A 26,169-nucleotide genomic window follows, 5' to 3' on the forward strand; every position below is an offset into this window, starting at 1 on the left:
ATAGAAAAAGTAACACTGAGGTCAGACAATGGCCAATAATATACAGCTGGCTGCACGTCCACTATGGGATGGACATTTCAAACAGCCTAACAGCACACACACACACGCACCATGTCAGGAACCCTAGACTATACAGTGTTACAGGTCCACACATGTATGCAGCCATCAACCACTATTACACACATCCATGCCCCCCAATCCTCCTACTCACCTGTGCCTCTGGCCGACCTTAGAGCTTGGTGTACAGGGGCAGGACCCCATCCACGAGCTTGTCCAATTCCTCGTTGGTGAAGGCCGGGGCCCTTTCCCCTACAACATGTGCCAGTTCCATGACCAGAGGTAGGGCACAGCAGTACACTTAGTGGAGTACCTGCATGCACGAGATCCGAAAGTCAAGTGAAGTTGGGTTGACGAGTTCGTGTACGCACCACGGCAGTGTGCACCATCACCGCCGGCGGTAAACATGATACGCTAAGAATGCCCATTGACAACCATGTTAACCAATGAATTTGTGCATGGCTGTAAACACCGCCTTACGCTATTAGGTAAACCGCTAGCAGTATAAGGTCACTTCCACCATGACACTTCTGGATTACAGGGGGCAGACATTTTGGCCTTAACTAAGCAGTTGTAAAACCCTCATCAGCACAATGCAGGCCCTATTGTCCCCTAAACACCCATAGGCATTAAGCAATATACATTACCTCACCTGAACAGTCCTGATATATCATAGTTGTCATGTTGCTGTTATGTCACACTCACTAAGAATTTGTGTCGTCAACAATCATGCCAGCAGTGCTGAATGAGAAACAATGTGTGCAGATGTATGTGTGTTCCTCACACGTGTTTTCAACTCCTCCTAGGTACAGACCCTTGTGGCGAGGGAGGGCCCCATCGGTTTACAGACCACTTGTTGATTTGCAGACCATGGTGGAGCGTCACATCATTATCAATTACAGACTCACTCCTGCTACTATTCATGAACTTTGTGTATTACTGGATCCAGCACTGAACCCGACTAATCGTATTCAGCATGCCATCCCCACTGAAGTGCAGGTGCTCTCTGCACTCCATTTCCTGGCCACAGGCTCATTTCAAGTGACAGTGGGCATGGGTGCAGATTTTTCACAGCCAATGTTAAGCACTAAACTGTCCAGATTCCTGAATGCATTTGTACGACACCCGCAGTCCAATGTGAGGTTTCCCCAAAGTGCTGACCTCCCTGCCATCAAGTCGGTCTTCTATGCCTTTGCCAACATACCCCATGTGATAGGTGCCATCAATGGCACCCACAATAGCTATCATCCCCCCAAGAGTCAGTGAACAGGGGTACAGAAAAAGGAAGAACTTTCCTTCAATGAACATTTAATTGGTGTGTACTGCAGACCAGTACATCTCACATGTGAATTCCATGTTCCCTGGATCAGTCCATGATTCCTTTGTGCTAAGGAACAGTAGTGTGCCACACAAGATGGAACAACTACAAGAGGACAGAGGATGGATCATAGATAAGTATTTCTGACACTTATTGCCACATGGCAGATAGTCAGGCTGTCTGACTCTGAGGGTTGTCATTGACAGTCCTGTTCTTCACCATTTTCTAGGTGATTCTGGCTACCCCAACTTGCATTGGCTCCTGACATCAGTGAGGAATCCTGGAACAGATGCAGAGAGAAATTACCATGAGGCTCATAGACGTACTGGGAGGGTGATAGAGCACACAATAAGTCTCCTGAAGGCGAGGTTTCATTGCCTACATATCTCTGGAGGTTCCCTGGCCTATGGGCCTGAAAAGGTGTGTAGAATAGTGGTGTCCTGCTGCATGCTGCACAACGTGGCTGTGAGGAATTCTATCCCCCTCTTGGATGAGGAGGGTGCTGTATATCCCGACCAGCTTCCCCAGAGAGGGGATGAGAGTGATGATGATGATGAGGAGGGGGAAGATGTAAATTCCAGGACACAACTGATACAACTCTACTTCCAGTAACTATGTGAGACTATTAGATGAGATTGCTGTCTGTGCAGCATACTATCAGTGTGCCTTTTCATCTAGGGGGGTGTTGGGTCAATAGTCATTGCCACTGTGACCAGGTCTGCAGAGGATAGGTAACATTATATTATAATAATTCAACACATCTGTAGGCACAGCAACATGTTATGCGTGTGGTGCATTTCCTGCTACTCAGATAATAACAAATGAGTTATGATACAGTTGCATCCATACGTCACTTTGTTTGAACATAATGACAGGGGACATTGTAATAGGTGAACTGCTGTTTTATTTGGTGCAGGGATTAAATCCTGCAGATTACAGTGATGGGAGTGGGCTACTGGTGGTTGTACAATATGGCAACATGGTTGCAGCATTTGTTGGCAGTAGTGGTAGGTCCATCTATGTTTACCAGAGTTTTTGTTGTTTTCACACAGTTTGGTTGTTGATTCAGTGGGACACTTGGAGGACAGTTCTTGACAGAGTCACTTCTTTGAGGGGGCCTTGGTCTCGGCAGGTGTTCCAGTGCCATATCTGGGCCTGAGGGTCCATTTGGGTGCCTGGTGTTGGCCTGTACAGGTTGAGATGGATGTTCCCTGTGTGTCCTGAGAGGGTGGAACATGTGCAGTTGCGGCTGATGCCGTTGTTGCCCGGTCTGTTGCCTGGTCTGTGTGGGCCTCAGGCTGTGTTGGGACAAGGTGAAGCAGCACACCTGCTATGCTGGCCATTGTGGCATTGTGCAGTTTTCAATGCTCCATGGCCTATTGGTGGTGTGCTTGCTGCATCCTTTGACTCCAGGGTGGATACTATCTGGGCCAATCTGTCCTGGGTATGGTGATATGCTCCCAGAACCTCAGAGATTACATCCTGGGCTGCTGAATCAATACTGTGCCCACCCCCTCCCCGGGCCACTGATGCCCTCCCAATGGGCCTAGCCCCCTGTGCCTGTGTCCCCTGCACAGGGCTGGCGGTACCACTTGTACTGGGGCCATCGTCTTCCTGCCTGTTGATAGGGGGTGACGGTGGCCTCTGTCCACGTGTTCCACCAGTCTGTGGCCTGGATACACAGGTGTGGGTTCGGTTGCCCTGGGCTGATGTTGTTGGCTGGGTGGTAGGAGTGTCAGTGGTGTCCTGGGTGGGGCTGCTTGATGATGACAGGACTGTGTGAGGGGTCCAGGGTGATCATCAATGTCTATGGTTCCATCCCCAGTGTCCTGGGAGGTGCCTCTGTCTCCCTGTGGGGGCACTGCCACTCCTTGTCCTGTCCGTCAGGGTGGCATGGGTGGTGGTGGCTGTTGGGGGGAATAGACATATCTGTTACAATTACATGATCGTATGGGGTGCACAGCACTGGGCAGTTTTGTGCAGTTATTCACACTTTGGATGTGGAGCGGCTTTGTGGGTGCTGTAGGCCATTATGATTCCTTGCAGGGGTGGGTGGCTGTGCACAGGGGGAGTGATGTTGGCCTGTTAGTGGTTTTGTGGGCATGCAGGGGGACTGGATGTAGTGATTGTGGCCTGGGTGGGGTAGTGGTCCTGGTGGGTGTTGGAGGGGTGGGGTGATTCATGCATTACAGGTGTGATGGATATGGGGTAAATGTAGATGATTTACCCGAGTCCATTTCTCCAGTGAGTCCAGTGAGGCCCTGAGGGTGCAGGATGGCCAGTACCTTTTCCTCCCAGTCAGTGCAGTCAGGTGGTGTTGGTGGAGGTCCTCCCCCAGTCTTGTGGACTGCAATGTGGTGCCTGGATGTCATGGACCTGACCTTCCCACGCAGGTCATTCCATCTCTTGCGGGTTGTCGTCCCTGGTGCGTGGATGGTGTCCCACTGCATGGACCTTGTTGACTATTGTCTGCCATAGCTCCATCTTTCTGCCGATGGGTGTGTGCTGGACCTGTGCCCCGAATAATTGTGACTCGACCTCCAATATCTCGTCCACCATGGTCCTTAGCTCCCTTTCTGTGAGGCGTGGGTGTTTAGGGGGTGCCATGGTGTGTGTTGTGAATGGTGTCTTGTGTGGATCTAGGTGAGGATGTTCTTGTGTGGTTCGGTGCGTGTTTTGTGTATTGTGGCGTTTGGTGTCTGCTTCTGGGATTCTCTGTATTAGTTGGCTTAATTTCATTGCAAAGGATTGTGTCTGTAGGTGTTTTATAGTGTTGTGGATGTGTGTGGATTTCAAACTTGCCAATGTATGCATTCCTTACTGTAGGGTCCACTTGCCGCCTGTGGCGGTCTGTACCGCCAATGGTTGTCCAGTTTCCACTGACTGCCGCAGTGATTTGTGCTTCATTATTTGGAGGACGGGGAGTTTGTGTGCTCGGCGGTAGCGGGGTGGGAGGTCCAGCATTTCAGCCAACAAGGTCCTGGCGGTGACTGGTGGCAGGGAGATTTTTGTTGGTTTCTGGTTTTTGCATCATTACATGGCGGGTTTCTCTTCACTGCCAATGGCGGTCTTCTGTTCGGCGTCACCAAGGCGGTCGATGGTGTTTACCGCTGTGTTCATAATAAGGGCCTTAGTGGGCCTTAGTGGCAGATGGTGGTTATGTCAGCTATCTTGGCCCTCATTACACATCTGGTGTTTTCAAGTATGCCAGACTCACAGTGGCAGTTGGCCCGCTGTGGTTGTGGCAGTATGACCCCCATATTATGACTGTGCTGGACCCACCATGTTTGGACCGCCAACATTGGCAGGTTGCCACCAGCCAGCTGCCTGGCAGTCCCAGCAGTTTTCATCTGCCAGGGCAGCACTGCAAGCAGCACATGCCTCTGTATTTGGACTACATTTTCTGTAAGTCTTTGCATGGCGGTTCCACCGCCATACAAGGCCTGGTGGTATGGGGTGTCATGTGCCCCCTGGAGGCCACTGCACTGCCCATGCACTTGACATGGGAAGTGTAAGATCCCACATGGACAGTCCTGTGGCACTTTCCAATGCACAAATTACATGCAGTAATAACTGCTACAGGTGCTGTTGCACCCACCACAGCACCACATTGCAGTCCGATCATTTACAATCCAGCTGACATGTTTTGGGCCTCTTTCCTGCTTGCTCGGCATACAGAAAATTAGGTTTCCGCTGACAGGCCCAGCAGTGGACCCCTAAGTGGGCAAGCAGGACTGTAGAACCCCATACATCACTAAAGATATGTATATCATACTTGTTGTTTCTGTGTTCATGACACACTCCCTGAGGTTAGATTCACATTCCAAAAAACATATGTATTGGACAATGAGAAGACCAAGATTTGTGTTGTTGAAAAAAAATTATTTGAGGTGTTTTCAGAGTACTTTATTGGTTGACTATGTATAAAAATTGTCAACAATTGTCTGCCTACTGTGGACTGCTGCTGCTGTGTTTGGTATGTCCCCCTCAAGGTCCCCATCCCCATCATCCTCCTCCTCCTCATTGTGGACATCTACTTGCCCATCCCTCCAGATATTATTTTCTGACACACATGTTGTGCAGGATAGCACATGCCAGTATGATTTTGCATACCAGCAGGGGTGCATACCGGAGGCTTCTTCCTGTCATGTCCAAGCACCTGAACCGGGATATGAGAAGGCCAAAGCACCTCTCCATCACATTGCGTGTCTTCATTGTAGGCACACTGTTCATTGACATCTAGATTAGCAAATTGGGTCATGACCCACGGCTGTATGTCATATCCTTGGTCAGCTGCAAAGATAAGAGGGAGAAATGTATTGAGGAGTTGAGAGGAACCATAAATATTCCATGGCAGTGGTTGAATGCTGGTTGAGTAATGACTCAGAGGTGTTTTTTTTTTTTTTGTGTATGTTCCTGGTCTCATGATATGGTACATGTTGACTGTGTTGATGTACATGTCATTCTTGGGTACTTCCTCAAGGACCTGTATGTGACTATCTGGATTGCAATACGTGTGCTCATCATGTATATTATATGTTATGCTTAGTCCATTTTAGTAGCAGGGTCCTCATATTGGATGAAGGCTACCACCTCCTTGTAGCACAATGATGTCTGATGTGTGGCCAGCATAGTTTCCCTACAAAGCCAGCCTATTCCGTCGATGTCGGCATGTGGCATTACACATGCAGTGCAAAACTTAGGCCCTTATTATGAACACAGTGGTAAACACCGCACCACCGGCGGTAATAGCCACCAACAGACGTGCGGTCCGAACCCCCAAATAATGAACCAACTGAACCACAGGCATCCTAAAAACCACTCACCGCCAGCGGAGGAGTGCCGACAGCGACGGCAGAGCCCACCCACAGGCCGACGGAAAGGCCCTACCCACCCATCAAATAATGAAGCACTAGACCACAGTCAGTTCTGGGGCAGGAACCACTGCCACGCAAAGCCAGTCAGAAATGAACCAAATATAAGGAAACACTCACCTGAGGCTCACACAACACGCTGAAGCAGACATGGATAGAGAGTCGCAGATCATGCCAGCCCTGCTCCTTGCTATATACCTCCACGACTGAGTCCGCTGATGAAGATGACGACAGTAAGTACCGCAACCTACTAAAAAAGAGAAGAAAGGGCACAGTTACATACCCACCCACTCCACCCACCCTGCAAAGTTCCCAGAACCCTTCACAGCAGCACAAGCCATACACACCACAGCAAGAGGTACTTACCTGACACAAGGCAAATCCAACCTGCCCAAAGTACATACATGTACCCAACACCCCCAAACAATGAAACGAGAGACCACGGATCCAGAGTGTGCCTTAAACAACACAGGCCACACATCAACCTTTATCCTGCTCACTGAGCAACAGAAGTGCAAATAAGGCCAATGGCCAGTCCATAGGTGAATAAGTCTGATGGGCCACAATGGCCCCAACTTGACTCCCACAAGTACAACGGTACTTCACCTCATAGGGGCATCCAGGCACCTCAGGGAACAGGGGCAGGGGGTGGTGGGGACTTTCAACTGGGATGGGGGTTTAGATTTTCGTTGGGAGGTGGAGGGGGCTTAGGTTTTGTCACAGTAGCTGGTGGAGTAGACGTGGCCTGGGGTGCAGCAGATGTTCCTGGGCCAGCACAGGGTCTCTTCCTCACAGGGGAGGTAGCACGGGAATGGGAAGGGCGGACAGGGGCGAGCTGTGACGTGGGAGGAGTGGACAGGGCAAGGAGGTGAGCGTGTTTAGGGACGAGACGGGGTGGGCCAGTGGGTTCAAATAGGTCAACACAGATTAGGAAAAGTTTCTTAGGTGCAATTGGGGTGGACCTGGAGGAAGGCATGGAAGTGAAGTTAGAGGGAGTGGTCGTGACAGGTGTAGGTGTGTGTGACGTGGGTGCAGGTGACTGGACAGTATGCTGAGGTGTGATGGGTGTGGGATGGGTGGGTGTCTTGGTGCGTTTGAGTGTCTTGGGAGGAGGGGTGGTGGACACAGTGGGAAAAGACAGGCTGCCAGTGTAAATGGATGTTGTCTGGGTGTCTGCAAGTCTGGTGAGTGTGCTGCATGTGTCAACTAAAGTCGTTGTGGTGAGTGCAGGTGTGGTGTCTGGGGTGCATGAATGGATGTGTGCTATTGAGGAGACTGAAGAAATAGGGTCAGCAACATTGAATGAGGGTGCAGTGCCTGTGGGTGTGCATTTACAGGGGATAGACAGGGAGGCGGAAGAGTTAGGGAAGTGGATGTTGGTGTGTGTGCATCTGTATGTTGGCTGTGTGTATGCTTGTGGTGGGAGGTGTGGTGCTTGTGTTTTGAAGTGTGCTTCTTGTGTGTTGAGGTGTGTGCCTGTGTATCAGAATGTGTGCTTTGGATGGGTGAAGGTAGTGGGGTGCTGGAAGGGGTAGAGGTGGTAGGAAGGGGGACGGAATGACCAGGGACAATGGCTGCCGTCAAAGAGGAGGCCAGCGCCTAAAAATATCTCTGTAGGCCAGACACGGCACGGTGAATGCCATTCATATAGGCATTGGTCTGCTGCACCTCTGATGCTAGCCCCTGGATGACAATGACAGTGGTTGTCTGCCCTACAGATATGGTTCTCAGGAGGTCAATAGCCTCCTTTGTGAGGGCAGCAGGGCTGACTGGGGCAGGGGAGGAGGTGCCTGGGGCAAATGAGACATCCACCCTTCTGGGTGAGCAGGCACGGGCAACTCGGTGGGGAGCAACTGGGAGGGTGGTAATGGTATGGGGGTGGTAGAAGATGACACAGTAGGGGTGGCCCCACTAAGGTCTGCCACTGCCAGGGAGCTCCCATCAGAGGAGGTATCTGAGTCACTACCTCCAGTGGTAGTTGCCTCCCCCGTGGTACTCCCCTCACCCTCCAACCCACTGGTCCCCTTGGCGTCGGATGACTCTGCCTCCTAGGATCCATGGGCCGCTGCCTCCCCACTCGCCGGTGCCTCACCTCCCTCGCCAGATGATGCTGATGTACACCGACAACACAAGAGAACAGGGATGGGGAGACAAAACAGGAGAGACACTTGTAAATAGCTGAATGGAGGTACATAAGTGGTTCACACATACACCCACCCAGAAAATATTCCACCAGGGAGCACCTACCACTATACACATGGCTATGCCCCTGACTAGTGGCCAGAACCATGCTCTACCGCCATTCCCCACAGAACTTAAGGACCTGACGCACTGCAGACTTGACCCTTACACCCCTACTCTCCACGGGGCCATTATGTAGATGGACATCAGTCAGAGTATCTGCCCCTAAACAGCATAAATACAAATGCACACACACACATCCATCAAGAAGCCAAAATATGGTATATGTACTCACTCCCTTGTGACTGCTGTGCAGCCTTTAAGCGCCCATCCAGGTCCGGGTATGCCACCAGGATGCATTGCATAAGGGGGGGGGTCAGTGCCCGACGGGCACCCCCTTCCTCATTGGGAGGACTTTCCCAGCAGGGCCTCACTGATCTTCCTCGCCCAGCACCGCAGGTCCTCCTACCTTTTCCTGCAGTGGGTGCTCCACCAGTAACAGACCCGCAGGGTCCGCACCTCTTTGGCGATGGCATGCCAAAGTCCCCTCTTCTGGTGGGTGCTTACCTATTAGGGACACATAGAAAAAGTAACACTGAGGTCAGACAATGGCCAATAATATACAGCTGGCTGCACGTCCACTATGGGATGGACATTTCAAACAGCCTAACAGCACACACACACACGCACCATGTCAGGAACCCTAGACTATACAGTGTTACAGGTCCACACATGTATGCAGCCATCAACCACTATTACACACATCCATGCCCCCCAATCCTCCTACTCACCTGTGCCTCTGGCCGACCTTAGAGCTTGGTGTACAGGGGCAGGACCCCATCCACGAGCTTGTCCAATTCCTCGTTGGTGAAGGCCGGGGCCCTTTCCCCTACAACATGTGCCAGTTCCATGACCAGAGGTAGGGCATAGCAGTACACTTAGTGGAGTACCTGCATGCACGAGATCCGAAAGTCAAGTGAAGTTGGGTTGACGAGTTCGCGTACGCACCACGGCAGTGTGCACCATCACCGCCGGCGGTAAACATGATACGCTAAGAATGCCCATTCACAACCATGTTAACCAATGAATTTGTGCATGGCGGTAAACACCGCCTTACGCTATTAGGTAAACCGCTAGCAGTATAAGGTCACTTCCACCATGACACTTCTGGATTACAGGGGGCAGACATTTTGGCCTTAACTAAGCAGTTGTAAAACCCTCATCAGCACAATGCAGGCCCTATTGTCCCCTAAACACCCATAGGCATTAAGCAATATACATTACCTCACCTGAACAGTCCTGATATATCATAGTTGTCATGTTGCTGTTATGTCACACTCACTAAGAATTTGTGTCGTCAACAATCATGCCAGCAGTGCTGAATGAGAAACAATGTGTGCAGATGTATGTGTGTTCCTCACACGTGTTTTCAACTCCTCCTAGGTACAGACCCTTGTGGCGAGGGAGGGCCCCATCGGTTTACAGACCACTTGTTGATTTGCAGACCATGGTGGAGCGTCACATCATTATCAATTACAGACTCACTCCTGCTACTATTCATGAACTTTGTGTATTACTGGATCCAGCACTGAACCCGACTAATCGTATTCAGCATGCCATCCCCACTGAAGTGCAGGTGCTCTCTGCACTCCATTTCCTGGCCACAGGCTCATTTCAAGTGACAGTGGGCATGGGTGCAGATTTTTCACAGCCAATGTTAAGCACTAAACTGTCCAGATTCCTGAATGCATTTGTACGACACCCGCAGTCCAATGTGAGGTTTCCCCAAAGTGCTGACCTCCCTGCCATCAAGTCGGTCTTCTATGCCTTTGCCAACATACCCCATGTGATAGGTGCCATCAATGGCACCCACAATAGCTATCATCCCCCCAAGAGTCAGTGAACAGGGGTACAGAAAAAGGAAGAACTTTCCTTCAATGAACATTTAATTGGTGTGTACTGCAGACCAGTACATCTCACATGTGAATTCCATGTTCCCTGGATCAGTCCATGATTCCTTTGTGCTAAGGAACAGTAGTGTGCCACACAAGATGGAACAACTACAAGAGGACAGAGGATGGATCATAGATAAGTATTTCTGACACGTATTGCCACATGGCAGATAGTCAGGCTGTCTGACTCTGAGGGTTGTCATTGACAGTCCTGTTCTTCACCATTTTCTAGGTGATTCTGGCTACCCCAACTTGCATTGGCTCCTGACATCAGTGAGGAATCCTGGAACAGATGCAGAGAGAAATTACCATGAGGCTCATAGACGTACTGGGAGGGTGATAGAGCACACAATAAGTCTCCTGAAGGCGAGGTTTCATTGCCTACATATCTCTGGAGGTTCCCTGGCCTATGGGCCTGAAAAGGTGTGTAGAATAGTGGTGTCCTGCTGCATGCTGCACAACGTGGCTGTGAGGAATTCTATCCCCCTCTTGGATGAGGAGGGTGCTGTATATCCCGACCAGCTTCCCCAGAGAGGGGATGAGAGTGATGATGATGATGAGGAGGGGGAAGATGTAAATTCCAGGACACAACTGATACAACTCTACTTCCAGTAACTATGTGAGACTATTGGATGAGATTGCTGTCTGTGCAGCATACTATCAGTGTGCCTTTTCATCTAGGGGGGTGTTGGGTCAATAGTCATTGCCACTGTGACCAGGTCTGCAGAGGATAGGTAACATTATATTATAATAATTCAACACATCTGTAGGCACAGCAACATGTTATGCGTGTGGTGCATTTCCTGCTACTCAGATAATAACAAATGAGTTATGATACAGTTGCATCCATACGTCACTTTGTTTGAACATAATGACAGGGGACATTGTAATAGGTGAACTGCTGTTTTATTTGGTGCAGGGATTAAATCCTGCAGATTACAGTGATGGGAGTGGGCTACTGGTGGTTGTACAATATGGCAACATGGTTGCAGCATTTGTTGGCAGTAGTGGTAGGTCCATCTATGTTTACCAGAGTTTTTGTTGTTTTCACACAGTTTGGTTGTTGATTCAGTGGGACACTTGGAGGACAGTTCTTGACAGAGTCACTTCTTTGAGGGGGCCTTGGTCTCGGCAGGTGTTCCAGTGCCATATCTGGGCCTGAGGGTCCATTTGGGTGCCTGGTGTTGGCCTGTACAGGTTGAGATGGATGTTCCCTGTGTGTCCTGAGAGGGTGGAACATGTGCAGTTGCGGCTGATGCCGTTGTTGCCCGGTCTGTTGCCTGGTCTGTGTGGGCCTCAGGCTTTGTTGGGACAAGGTGAAGGAGCACACCTGCTATGCTGGCCATTGTGGCATTGTGCAGTTTTCAATGCTCCATGGCCTATTGGTGGTGTGCTTGCTGCATCCTTTGACTCCAGGGTGGATACTATCTGGGCCAATCTGTCCTGGGTATGGTGATATGCTCCCAGAACCTCAGAGATTACATCCTGGGCTGCTGAATCAATACTGTGCCCACCCCCCCCGGGCCACTGATGCCCTCCCAATGGGCCTAGCCCCCTGTGCCTGTGTCCCCTGCACAGGGCTGGCGGTACCACTTGTACTGGGGCCATCGTATTCCTGCCTGTTGATAGGGGGTGACGGTGGCCTCTGTCCACGTGTTCCACCAGTCTGTGGCCTGGATACACAGGTGTGGGTTCGGTTGCCCTGGGCTGATGTTGTTGGCTGGGTGGTAGGAGTGTCAGTGGTGTCCTGGGTGGGGCTGCTTGATGATGACAGGACTGTGTGAGGGGTCCAGGGTGATCATCAATGTCTATGGTTCCATCCCCAGTGTCCTGGGAGGTGCCTCTGTCTCCCTGTGGGGGCACTGCCACTCCTTGTCCTGTCCGTCAGGGTGGCATGGGTGGTGGTGGCTGTTGGGGGGAATAGACATATCTGTTACAATTGCATGATCGTATGGGGTGCACAGCACTGGGCAGTTTTGTGCAGTTATTCACACTTTGGATGTGGAGCGGCTTTGTGGGTGCTGTAGGCCATTATGATTCCTTGCAGGGGTGGGTGGCTGTGCACAGGGGGAGTGATGTTGGCCTGTTAGTGGTTTTGTGGGCATGCAGGGGGACTGGATGTAGTGATTGTGGCCTGGGTGGGGTAGTGGTCCTGGTGGGTGTTGGAGGGGTGGGGTGATTCATGCATTACAGGTGTGATGGATATGGGGTAAATGTAGCTGATTTACCCGAGTCCATTTCTCCAGTGAGTCCAGTGAGGCCCTGAGGGTGCAGGATGGCCAGTACCTTTTCCTCCCAGTCAGTGCAGTCAGGTGGTGTTGGTGGAGGTCCTCCCCCAGTCTTGTGGACTGCAATGTGGTGCCTGGATGTCATGGACCTGACCTTCCCACGCAGGTCATTCCATCTCTTGCGGGTTGTCGTCCCTGGTGCGTGGATGGTGTCCCACTGCATGGACCTTGTTGACTATTGTCTGCCATAGCTCCATCTTTCTGCCGATGGGTGTGTGCTGGACCTGTGCCCCGAATAATTGTGACTCGACCTCCAATATCTCGTCCACCATGGTCCTTAGCTCCCTTTCTGTGAGGCGTGGGTGTTTAGGGGGTGCCATGGTGTGTGTTGTGAATGGTGTCTTGTGTGGATCTAGGTGAAGATGTTCTTGTGTGGTTCGGTGTGTGTTTTGTGTATTGTGGCGTTTGGTGTCTGCTTCTGGGATTCTCTGTATTAGTTGGCTTAATTTCATTGCAAAGGATTGTGTCTGTAGGTGTTTTATAGTGTTGTGGATGTGTGTGGATTTCAAACTTGCCAATGTATGCATTCCTTACTGTAGGGTCCACTTGCCGCCTGTGGCGGTCTGTACCGCCAATGGTTGTCCAGTTTCCACTGACTGCCGCAGTGATTTGTGCTTCATTATTTGGAGGACGGGGAGTTTGTGTGCTCGGCGGTAGCGGGGTGGGAGGTCCAGCATTTCAGCCAACAAGGTCCTGGCGGTGACTGGTGGCAGGGAGATTTTTGTTGGTTTCTGGTTTTTGCATCATTACATGGCGGGTTTCTCTTCACTGCCAATGGCGGTCTTCTGTTCGCCGTCACCAAGGCGGTCGATGGTGTTCACCGCTGTGTTCATAATAAGGGCCTTAGTGGGCCTTAGTGGCAGATGGTGGTTATGTCAACTATCTTGGCCCTCATTACACATCTGGTGTTTTCAAGTATGCCAGACTCACAGTGGCAGTTGGCCCGCTGTGGTTGTGGCAGTATGACCCCCATATTATGACTGTGCTGGACCCACCATGTTTGGACCGCCAACATTGGCAGGTTGCCACCAGCCAGCTGCCTGGCAGTCCCAGCAGTTTTCATCTGCCAGGGCAGCACTGCAAGCAGCACATGCCTCTGTATTTGGACTACATTTTCTGTAAGTCTTTGCATGGCGGTTCCACCGCCATACAAGGCCTGGTGGTATGGGGTGTCATGTGCCCCCTGGAGGCCACTGCACTGCCCATGCACTTGACATGGGAAGTGTAAGATCCCACATGGACAGTCCTGTGGCACTTTCCAATGCACAAATTACATGCAGTAATAACTGCTACAGGTGCTGTTGCACCCACCACAGCACCACATTGCAGTCCGATCATTTACAATCCAGCTGACATGTTTTGGGCCTCTTTCCTGCTTGCTCGGCATACAGAAAATTAGGTTTCCGCTGACAGGCCCAGCAGTGGACCCCTAAGTGGGCAAGCAGGGTTTAGACCACAATGGCGGTCTTACTGTGGTGGAAGTTTGACAAGCAGCCTCTGCCGGTCAACAAACTCATGATGAGTGTCCAGGTGTCCAAGGGTGTGTTTCATATTTTGGCATTATGATCACATTTGGTACCAGTGTATGTCCTATCTTCATGGTTTAGTAGGGGCACCTGCTATATTTCTGTTGGGTCACTTAATTCAGTGCATGTATGGCCAGTCATGTCCTCCATACTCCTACATGGGCCTACAATGGCATTCATGTAAATTCCAGTTTAGCAGTGAATCTGGCAAAGGTGCACTATTGTTAATCTACAGTACAGGCATGATGGGGTTATGCGCCACTAAGTGGGGCATGTGAAGTGTCAGTTGAGTAGTTGTGTCACTGCTTCTTATGTTTCAGCCCCATCATCTATGATGGCAGGTACATTAGTCTTCCGATGTGTGCAATTTGAAGCATTTGACAGATGTAGGTGCAGTCTGCAGATATGTCAGGCATGTATAGATGGAATGTAGTTGTGGTTTGTACCACTTGGGTATGATTTGATATGGATTGTGTCCGGGTCTTGCACACCATGAATGAGGAGGGAATGTGCCTAGGTGTGACTTTCTTTCCATGCTCATGCAATAGGCCTTTGACATCGCAAAGTTATTGATGGTTTGGTCTAATGTGTGTGAAGTTTGGTTAGTGGACACTTTTAGTGGTTTGGGTTTTCTTCTGTAACCAAAGCGTACATATCTCTTCCTGTCCTTCACGTGGTGTGGCTGTGTTAGGTATATGTGGGTGTATGCGTTTGTGATGTACAATCATCGCTGTGTACCGCAACATGTTGCATATGTGTTGTTTCCAGTAAGTTTGTGGTCCCATGCCCATGCGTCTTTGCTGTGGTGTATACGTTGTTTGTCCTACAGGGTTGGTGTGTTGTGTGTGTATTGCTTGGTTGTTTGACTTACTGACAAGTAGGCCATTGCCATATTGTCAATCCTGGAACCGCTGGTTGATGGTGGAGTGCCGGAATAAGCAAGCATCATGGATGCTGCCAGGGTACTTGGCTGAGTTGATGTTGGTGAAGAGCTCACGGTGGTCCACAATGGCCCACACATTTATGGAATGTGTGTGCTTGCGGTTCCTGTATAGGTGTTCCGTAGCTGCAGGTGGCACCAGTCACACTTGGGTGCAGTCCATTGACCTTCCACATGTGGAAACCAAGCAATCCGATAGAATCCTTACTTGGTCTTCTGCTGCAGTTGCTGGGTGTTTGGGAAGCAGATGTGGTGGGGTGTGAGGTGGATGATGGCATTTAGGACCTTAGGCGCTAGGGGCTTAGAGTAATTTTTTTTAAAGGAACGCCTACCTTGCATCTCATTGACACAAAAATTATGTTAACTCCTATATTTTAACGCTAGACGGGTCTAGCATCGAAATACGAATATGGAGTTAAGTTTGCACTGAATTAGTGTCAACATAAATTATGCTAATTCAGCGCAAACATAGTATAAATATGCTGCTTTGTGTTGTGCAATAAACCAAGGTTTGAAATAATTACTTCATGTAGGAAGAGGCCTGAATTTTCGAGGGTTTACTCCTAGTTTAGTTCCCTTCAAACACCATCATAGTAGCAAATGTTGACTCGTTTCTACCCACTTGATTTCAGGGTCTCATTAAGACATGGAAATGGGGAGACTGTAGGATAAAAAGACATTGAAAAAGGTTGAAAAAATGTACACTATTTGTGGGGAATATTAGAAATGGGTGCCACCCAATCAATCACTGTTAGACTTTTCATTCTTGGTGTGGTCTCCCTTAACTTTTTGCCTCTGTTCCACAGGTTGTTGATGTGTGCTGGACTCTGATTTTACTGTTTTTGTTAATCTGGCACTTTACCACTGCTAACCAGTGCTAAGGTGCAAGTGCTCCTTTACAAAATGTGTATGTAATTGGCTTATCCATGACTGGCATATTTGATTTATTAGTAAGTTGCTAGTACAGTGCACTAGAGGTGCGAAGGGCCTGTAAATCAAATGCTACTAGTGGGCCTGTGCCACCCACATATGTAGCTCTGTAATCATGTCTCAGACCTGCCACTGCAGTGTCTGTGTGTGCAGTTTTAACTGCAAATTCGACTTGTTAAGTGTACCCACTTGCCAGGCCTAAACCTTCACGTATCCTTCATGTCAGACACCCCTAAGGTAGGCCCTAGGTAGCCCCAAGGACAGGGTGCAGTGCATGGTTAAGATAGGACATATAGTAATGTGTTTTATATGTCCTAACAGTGAAATATTGCTAAGTTTGTTTTTCACTGTTGCAAGGCCTGTCCCTCTCATAGGTTAACATGGGGGCTACCTTTAAATCTGATAAAAGTGTAGATTCCCTTTGGGAGCGGATGGTCATGTGGAGTTTAGGGTCTCTCAGCTCACAATTTGAAAATACGTCTTTTAGTAAAGTTGATTTTATGATTGTATGTTTGAAAATGCCACTTTTAGAAAGTGAGCGTTTTCTCGCTTATACCATTTCTGAGACTCTGCCTGTTTGTGGATTCCCTGTCTGGGTCAGTTTGACAGTTGGGCTGGTTGAACCTCACACTAGATAGTGACAGAAAGGGAGCTGGGGTGTAGCCTGCGTATCCTGATGAGCCATCTGTGCTAGGAAGGAGTGCCCTCACACAATGCAGTCTCCAACCCCCTGGTGAGTGTCTGGGTCCAAACTGGGGTGGCATGGTGAGCAAAAGAACGATGGATTAAACCCAGATCTGTGACTGGGGGTGAGTGTTTGCATTGTCAGCACTCCGTCCATCATCCTTTTGTGTTGCTAGAGTGTCTGGGGCCTGGCCTGGGCAAGGCAGGATTTCACATTCAAGAGAGACTTTGCTTTGAAGTAGGCCTACTTCAAAGAAGAATTTGGGTATAAGAAGGGCACCCAAAACCACAGACTTTAGAACACTTCTGGAAACAAGAGGAACCTCTGCCTGGAGAAGAGCTGAAGAGCTGAGGAAGAAGCGCTGCCCTGCCTGTGACTGTGCTTTGTGGAGCTATCCTGAAGTTGCTGCTTCTGCCAGAGTAAGAAGGCAAAGACTGGACTTTGTGTGCCTTCCATCTTGAGAAGAACTCTCCAAGGGCTCCTATTGTTTGAAGTCTCAGGGACAGCAAAGACCTCCCTCTGCCAGCACCTGGAGTCTCTGGAGAGACTCCTACTCTGCCCTGTGGTGCCCATCCAGTTCCTGGGACCCTGAAAGGAGAAGCTGGCAGCCTAAGAGGAGGAAATCCACGCTCAGAGCACCGTGCGAGGAAAAGATCGAAGCAACTCTGATCGGCGGCTGAAGAAATGACGCACCCCTGGTTCCGTGGCTGACAGTCGCCGCTCGCCGGAAACGCGACCGAAGAATTGACACACAGAGCTGGAGAAACAACGTGCAGCATCGCTGACGGAGGCTGGAAGATCGCAACACGCGCTGCATGGTTTTTGGATCATCGTGCGGCTGGATTTCCGACCCAAGCACCACTGGGCGTGTAAAAACAACACAAGGCCTGCCCGGACCCGAGAGTACTGACCAGATCAATGCATCTCTCTCCTGCGGAGAGAAGGAACGACATGCCCCGACCCGACGAAAGGAGAAATGACGCAAGATCTAGCTCGTGAGTGGAATCGATGCATCACAAGCCCTTTTTTGACACACACTCGCCGGTGCAGGTTGTTTTTGATGCACCCAAGGTACATTTTCATGCCAACAGTGTGTGTTTTAACTACATAAAGACTCTTTTTGCTTTTTAATTGATAACTTGACTTGTGTATTGTGGATTTTTGTTGTTTTGGTCTTGTTTTGTTTAGATAATATTTTCTATTTTTCTAACTTTTAATTAAACAGTTTCCAAGAATAGCCTTTCTCTTTCAATTTTGACAAAAGAATTGTGGAATGATGGAAATAATCCTCCTTATTTGAGCAATTTTTACTATTTCGCTAAAATTACCCCTATGGCAAATTGTCTTTTAAGCTGCGCGGATGTTAAAAGGCATAATGTAAAGCACTGTTCTTATCAATCGGTTTCCGACATAAATCCATGATTAATTTCTGATCAGAGACCTTGAACTCTACATCAAGAAATGTGATGGAGCTCTTGTTTTTACTCATGTTGAACTTGATGTCCAGTGTTCGGTTGTTCAGCCACTGATGGAATTGGTTCAATGTTTCTCCGTCTGCTGTCCATATGCAAAAGACGTCATTGATAAATCTCAGCCATTTTGTGATTTTACTACTAAAGGGATTATTGCTATAAATGTACTCATCTTCAAATTGTGCCAGGAAGAGGATCACCGTCTCCTGAACAAAAGAATATCTCATAGCAGTCCCTTTGATTTGTAACAAAAAGCCTTCATTGAATTTGAAATATTTTTTCTTTACATCTCAATGGCCTCAAGTTCATCATCTTGTGGTATTTTGGTGCATAGGGGGACAACACCAAAGGTAAATAGCTATTGTGTATGTGGATTTAATCTTAAATCTTCTATTTTTGTGATGAAGTCAGTAGTATCTTGTAAATATGATGGTACATTTGAAATAAATCAGAGTAAGGAAGTATCCACATACTTTGAAATTGATTCCAGCAGTGAATTGCAACCTGAGATGATTGGTCTCCCAGGAGTGTTTGATGTGTCATTGTGAATTTTTGAAAGAAAGTAAATGGCTGGTATGCGTTGATTTTGCTTCTTCAAAAATTCAAATTCTTTAGGGCAACTGAATCCATTATCAACGCCTTCTTGTAGAATCCTAGGAACATCACATTGGATAGTTTTGGTAGAATCTGAAGGGATCTTCCGATCTTGGTCAATGACTTGCTGGTGTCCTTCAGCAACTTAGTGTTCTTTCGAGAAGATGACAATCGCACCCCCTTTAATGGCTGGCTTGAAGATTGTATTCTCATTTCCAAATTCTTCAATGCGAAACATTGCTGTTTGGAAAGGTTGTTCTTACAATGTTCACACTTTTTTTCAAGCTGGCTAAATGCTAAAAAGACTGATTGTTCTAAGCTTAACACTTCTCTTTGTATGGTGTTCAATGGAGAACAGAAGGTGGACATGTTCTGTAGCCCAGAGGGTTAATCAGCATTGGAGAAATCCTGGTTCATGAAGAACACTTTGAGACATACTTTTTGAAAAATCTCGAAAGCCCACATTTTTAGGTGGGTGACTTCCGTGCAGGTTGATGGAACAAATGCTAATCCCTTTTTGATCATCATCATACATCATTCAAACCATTCAGTGGCAGCTGGACATACCAACACATATAGAACTACTTTGTCAAGCTATTCACCACCGAGCTGATTGCACTAGTGCACTACCTGAGCTTGATACATTGCTCCAGCCACTCAAGCTTTTCTAGTCATGCCAAAGAAGCATTTACAGCCTGCACTTTGTAAAGGTATCCTAATTCACCAAAAAACCTGATTGTTATTGTGAATTAGAATTCATTTTTTGAGGTCTATTCCCAATTATTTTTTTCATTAAGTTACATCCTGGCAAATATGGTTCATTTAAGCGGTGCAGTTACCAAGAGTGACAGAATTCTCTAATCCACTCATGTTTCAAAGTAAGAGTAAACAGTGATTGAGTGGGTGGCACCCATGTGTAACCTTCCCCACAAATTCTGTAAATTTTTCAAAAAATGTTTAATGTCTTATTGTCCTCGGCCTCCCAAGTTCCATGTCCTGAAGAGACCCTGAAACCAAGTGGATCGCAACACATCAACATCTGCTACTAAGGTTTTACATAAAGGACTTATTTCAACCCCTGGTGTATTGCACAAAATGGAGTACTGGCATTATAATTAGGACATTCACTTCAGACCATTATCTTCCAATTAATTGAACTGGATTGAAATTATGTCTGTTTTATTGAGTTTATTGAGCACTGAATGGTGTAGGTTCAGCACAAATTGAGGGATGGAGTGTGAAATGTGCATTATTATAATCCAATTATATTTTGTTATGGTGTGTATAATATGGAAAATATTTTTTTTCTAGGTAATGAATGAGATTATGACTAAGGTTAACTAATCAATGTAATCATGAAAATTAAGTTGATTGTGACAAGATCATTTATTTTATTGTATGGTTATTTGTTATCCTACATTGCTGAATTTTAGGGATCCAGCCCCTATGTTGTATCTGCACATTTAGAATGTTGACAAGTTCCTGCCTTTGCATTTGATGCCTGCATCCTGTCTCTGTGTCACATGGCTGGGTGTAGTTCACAGTTGAACTTTGTGTATCCCTTCTAGATAGGCACACACAATAGGGGGTTAGGTGTGCTTGAATGGGCCATTACTTGCAGCTTTGGTGGGAGGAGCTAGACCCGGCGCCACATACAATTGAATATGCTGTTTCCTGGCTCCACACAAAGGGCTTCATACCTTCTGTAGATAGACTGGAGCTAAGTTAGGGAGGGCAGGGCACCTGGAAGTTTCAAAGGCATGCATCTAGAAGTTTTTCCTCACTTCGAAAGCACAACATGGCATAAATACATGACCTAATACATCAACTCTTCGGTACACTTCTGCATCTGTGGATACTGTCTCATGAAGAAGGTCTTCTATGTTGCTGAAAGGACAGCGACTCTGCTGGACTGCTGTTCTGAGGGACTGAAGAACTGTGCAGACAGTGCACATTACAAAGGCGCTGGTGCCCCCTGTGGGCCGCAGCAATATTGCTGACTGCTCGATTACGAGCCTGTGACAATGCTGCTGCCACTTTCCTGCTGGGCTGACTGGCAGAAACCTTGGTTTCTGATTGTCAGCCCAGCAGGAAATTCTTAATGGGCCTGGTGGGAAGGTAGACAGCACAGTGGCAACCACCCCATCGGGAGTTTGGCAGACGGGTGTTTCCGTCCTCCAAATTCATAATCAGGCCATTGCAGAGAGAATGGAGGTGAGTCACCTTCCCTCTAAAAATGACTCAATTTAGTGCAACATGGTGCCTTCAAATCATAGTTTGGAACAGATATGTGAGGAGGATCTGATGGTTAATGAAATTGAAAGCAACTGAGAGATCTTGTAAAATCAGTGCCTTGACAGAACTGCGGGAGCGTTTGTTCATTAATCAGATTTGTGCAATATTAATATTGTGCAGAATATTAATCTGCACTTGAATTCACATATGTACACTTTCATAATGCTATTGGTTATTAAAATAGTTTGAAGTGGTCTATTAAAGTACATTTTCCTGGCATATTCTAACTAGGTCTGAACTAGAAGTCAGCAACATCTTATTCAAAATAGGTCTTTCAATATGTTCATGCTCTGTTATTATTTCTGCTGCACACACTCAAGCAAGACATATTCATTTATTTCCGATTAACACTGTTCGCAAAGAAGAAGAATTGGTAACATTGGCTCAATATCATATCTTTTCTCCAAGGAGCTTTCACTTGCATGTGGTTTTGCAATAATTCACACTGGATCATAGCTGTTTTTGTAACTAGTCTGTTCTGACACCTCTAGATAATATTAGTGTAAAGTGGGTTGAATCAATATTCATGTAGTGGGTTACTGCTTAGGTGGAATTGACGTGTGTCGTTTTTATGGTCTCATTTAACATTTGTTGAAAATCTACTTCTTTTGCTCACACCATGATGAATCTGCAGTTCCTATGTTTGTACATGAGGAAAATCTTTGATTTTGAGGGTGAGCAAGAGATCTTTCCTATATTACTAGGGATGCTGTCCGATTTCCTGCTGATTTAGCTGCATAATTTGGACTTTATCCAATTTTAATTGTGCCTGTTATTCTGCATTTTTCTTCTACTGGAGCCATAATTGAAATGGTTTTATGCATTAAGATTAGATTTACTGCATTTGCAATCTAATCATCCTGTCTTGCATATTTTGAATTTTGTGAACATTCTAATTCTTCCCCAGAACACACTTTTTGAGTCAGTCCTTTCTTGTTTGACTGAAATTTCGATATGCTGATGTAGTACCTTATCTAGGGACGGATTGCTTCATGAAATAACAGGGTCCTTGATACACCCACCCATAGGCAAACTATTGAGGGGTCCTTTGAGGTGTAAGATTTTAGGGGTAAAGCTTGTCCCCACCACTTTCATCCACCAGTTGCCAGAGGTCCCCCAGTATCAGCAGAACCATCAATTGGGAGACTGAGGTGGAAACCTGCTTAATTAGGAATCCAGTCGTTTACTCTGCTCTGCAAATAGTTGTAGTTTACAGAAACACATATTATTCTAGTATTTCCCCTAAATTAGGCTAAAAGGAGCTATGCTATGATCAAATTTACTCAAGTCATCAAGACTCATTGTCAGCTTTTTGACCACAAGTCTCAGGACTGCAGATTCCCAAGCTCAGTAAAATAAGCCAGACAGCTATTTAAAAGTTAAAAAAAACTGAGGTTTTTGAAGTGGGATTAGAACAATTTCATGAATCTCGCCCGCCACATTTTGTAAAATGAGCTCAAAGAATGAATAAACTCACTTATTCATAGTTGTCAACCAGTACATATGTAATGTATGTGCGGATATATGTAGTAGCATTTGTATAGAGTGAATGTAGACAGAAAAGCACAGTCCGGGTCATGGTGCAATATATTGTCAGTGATTCATTGAGGTGAGAATGGGTTCTGAGCGTGGAGATGGAATGTTCCATTGTTATGTAATTTTCTTTATAGAGGTATGTACATAGCTGTTTCTTAAAGATCTTGGGTGCATAAGTAGAGAAATACATTTTTCTTATGCAGGAAAATGGATCCCAACTCATTTAACCCTCTGGATTTTGTACTTTTACACTGCCCTTTTTTAACTTTCTGTGAGTGAATCTCACTAATTGAGTCTCGTTCACTGCAAAACCCTGTTAAAAAAAATTGGAAGTGCTGCCACCAGTGTCTACCTTTTTTGTTTACTTTTTATTAAGCAAGGTCTGTTTATTTGCAGCTGGTGTAAGAGTCTCTGGGTTGGCTGCACATGAACACCTGCGCACCTGAGTGTGGCCATGCATGGGCTGAGTGAGTGGGACAATGGTCCAGCTTAGTCTAGTATTCTGCACAGGTAGACTGTCACAGAAAGGACCCAGCAAGGATTGGTCGTGTCTTGGTGTAGGCCTTAAAAATGTGAGTGGGCTTTCAAAGGACCAAATTATGAGTCGTCTTGTTTCAACCCGTTTGTAAACCCTTGTTTATGCAGTCAGAATTACCAGTTGAGTGTTATTTAATGCATTTGTTGATTATGGGGTGGGTTAAATGCTTCAACCATCATTACATTTCATCTGGTCAAAAGTGACTAAATTTAACAGTGGAAAAACATACAGTAAATAATGCATCATGCAGATTGTGGTGTGATAAACCCCCAAATCAGCATGTTATCCTCCTGAAACTTGTAATAGGTGATATTTATTGCACCCCTGATCAAGCCTATAAAGTGAGTCTGTAGTGCTTTACTTAAAGCTAAAATGGTGTATGTTTTTACTGTATTTTACATTATTTGTGAAATCTGCACTACACCAAAGTACAGTTTCTTCATAGTTAGGCCAAAAGACACAGATTACGCAATAATTTTATGGTAAACATAGATTTTGTGTGCAAATTCAGTTCACGTTTCTCATGTATTCACTCCTTCCTGCAATTGAAGACTTATCATGACTTTGGCTCATCTTCTAAATAGATTCCTGCCTTTTTTTCTCATGAATGGGCCAGGTTCATTACTCTGCTAACCAGCTGTAGAATTAAAGGCATTCTCAGTCAAAAGGCAATTTGCCAGTGAAGAACACTGCCCTAGAAAATCTAAAAAAATAAAAGGACATCATTTTCGAAGGCAGTAGCCATATCAGAGGCCACTACCAGGCATCCAATCAGCTGAGGCTGTGATCGTCCCACTTGAAAATTTGCATATGGGGTTTTGTGGTGCCCCAGAGAAGGCAGCACATTATCAAAAAGTGCCCAGTTGTTTAGGGGGTGGTCAGAGATATAAAAGCAGTCAGACGAACCCAGCATACCTCTCTGAAAAAACATTTACCCTAATATCCCAGGTAGTAATATTCATGAACCCAGGAGGCAAGATAGTTTCAGACACTTCTGCAGCTGGGGCTTTTAGCATGGCTCGACATTTTAGGAACTCTTGTAGGTGTGCCGTAAAGCTGTTTTGAAGCATGGAAAACGTAGGAGTAAAAACTCAAGCACATATGTTATTTAAAACTGAATAGTTTTATTGGCAATGAAAGAGTTAACATGGAATTATTACATGTACGAGTAAAGGTCATGAACATGATTTGTCGAGAAAGATAAAGTTAACAATGAGTCATTGTAAGATGATACTATAACTAATGGTTAAGGGTGTTCCATTTTTTTATTATGACATATGTTAGCTTGCATTAAGGTGGCAACACCCTGACAAAGCCAGTAAGCTTGCCCTTTTGATAAATAGACCCCGTTATTGTGTCCATAATATGTGGAGGGTATTTTGGTTTTAGGATTCAGGGCTTATTTTGGTTATGAACTATTAGGATGATGTCACCATCGGTCTTTCTAACTTCTATTAATCACACAAGTATAATGTTGATGTTTACTTTTTTTAAGGGAACTCACTGATTGGACAATGATTTATTGGTGGCTGTTTGTTGCACGCTTGCAGAGAGTGGTGCCAACCCACATCTGTTTTCCTGAGTTAAAACATGACAAACTATAAAAATAATGTAAAAAAAATATCGGGAATCAATATATCAAGTTTACATACTTTGTATCTAAACTACAAAAGAATTATAAAAAAAATATTGTGAACCGAAATATACAAAATGCTGGTATATGAGGGGTCAGTTCTCCTATTCGTGTGATGAACTTAAAAAAGTAGGGAAAGTGTTAATCTTTGGAGTGATCATATTTAATATTCCCGATCTATATCTTTCCCACTCTATTCTAAGCCTAAACAGGGAATGGGTTTGACTTTGGAGGGGTTATATTTATTATTCCTACCACAATGTAAACAAGTATGGAAAATGATGTACTTTGAAGGGTTTACATTTACTATTCCTATTTAAAAATAAGCAAAAACAGAGAGCATGTTGGACTTTGCAAGTGTTACATTTACTATATCCACTCAATGGAAAAAAGTGGGGAAAGTGGTGGACATTAAAGGGGTTCAAATATACTATTCCCACTTTAAGGTAAATAAAGCAGAACTTATTACAGCATGTGGGATGTCATTTGTGATGTGCAATGCAGAGTCTACAAGGCTGTGAAGCATAGGTGTTGACCATCCAGATGCAATAGGGCGAGGGCTTGAGCAATAGCTCTAACGTCACTTTCTGGGAGAAATGATTTCATTTTCTTGAGTAGAGAGGCTTGGCACTAGCTCATCTTCATATTTTTGGCATTGAGGTGATAGACAAATAAGTTACAGTGTTCAGGCTGTATACAAGTGACTTGGTATTAACTACAGTTGGAGTTTGAATCTTTTCAGGTTCACGCTATTGAGCTAGGTTTTTTTAAGTTGTAGATTGTTGGTCTTGGCAATTGTGGTAATACAGTATTGAAAGGTTTGAGCTTCAGGTATGCACTGGACATTTAGGTGTGGATGAGATGCAGACAGTGTTTGAGGCATTGGATGTCCGAGGTAGACTAGGCTTTCAATTTCAGTTGTGAGTCATTGGCATATTGGTGAATGTTGATGGGGCTACTTGTAAGAAGTCCTATGGGCTTCCATGTAGAGTCTAGAGCTAATATGGCACAAGATATAACCATCATGAACTTGGTAGGTAATAGGAATCTTCTGGGACCTTAAAGTAACCAGGAGAACAAAATAGTGTCACTTCAGAGCAAGAAGAAAAGAGAGCACATGAGAGTGTCATTCTATGTTCTAGAGGGCCTATGCCACCAGCTGCTGCACCAATTGCAGCTTTGTATATGATATTGTTCAGTGCAAAGACATGCTGTTTGTGTAATCATTCTCAGATGGAACTAAGGTCAATTCTTTGTATGGGACTCACAAATCAAAAACCTTTTTTCAGAACTCAGAGATTGAAAAAAGCAGACTTTTACACACAACACATCAAAATAGTATACACACAG

Source organism: Pleurodeles waltl, chromosome 2_1 (assembly GCF_031143425.1).
Source record: "Pleurodeles waltl isolate 20211129_DDA chromosome 2_1, aPleWal1.hap1.20221129, whole genome shotgun sequence".
Lineage (NCBI taxonomy): Eukaryota > Metazoa > Chordata > Amphibia > Caudata > Salamandridae > Pleurodeles > Pleurodeles waltl.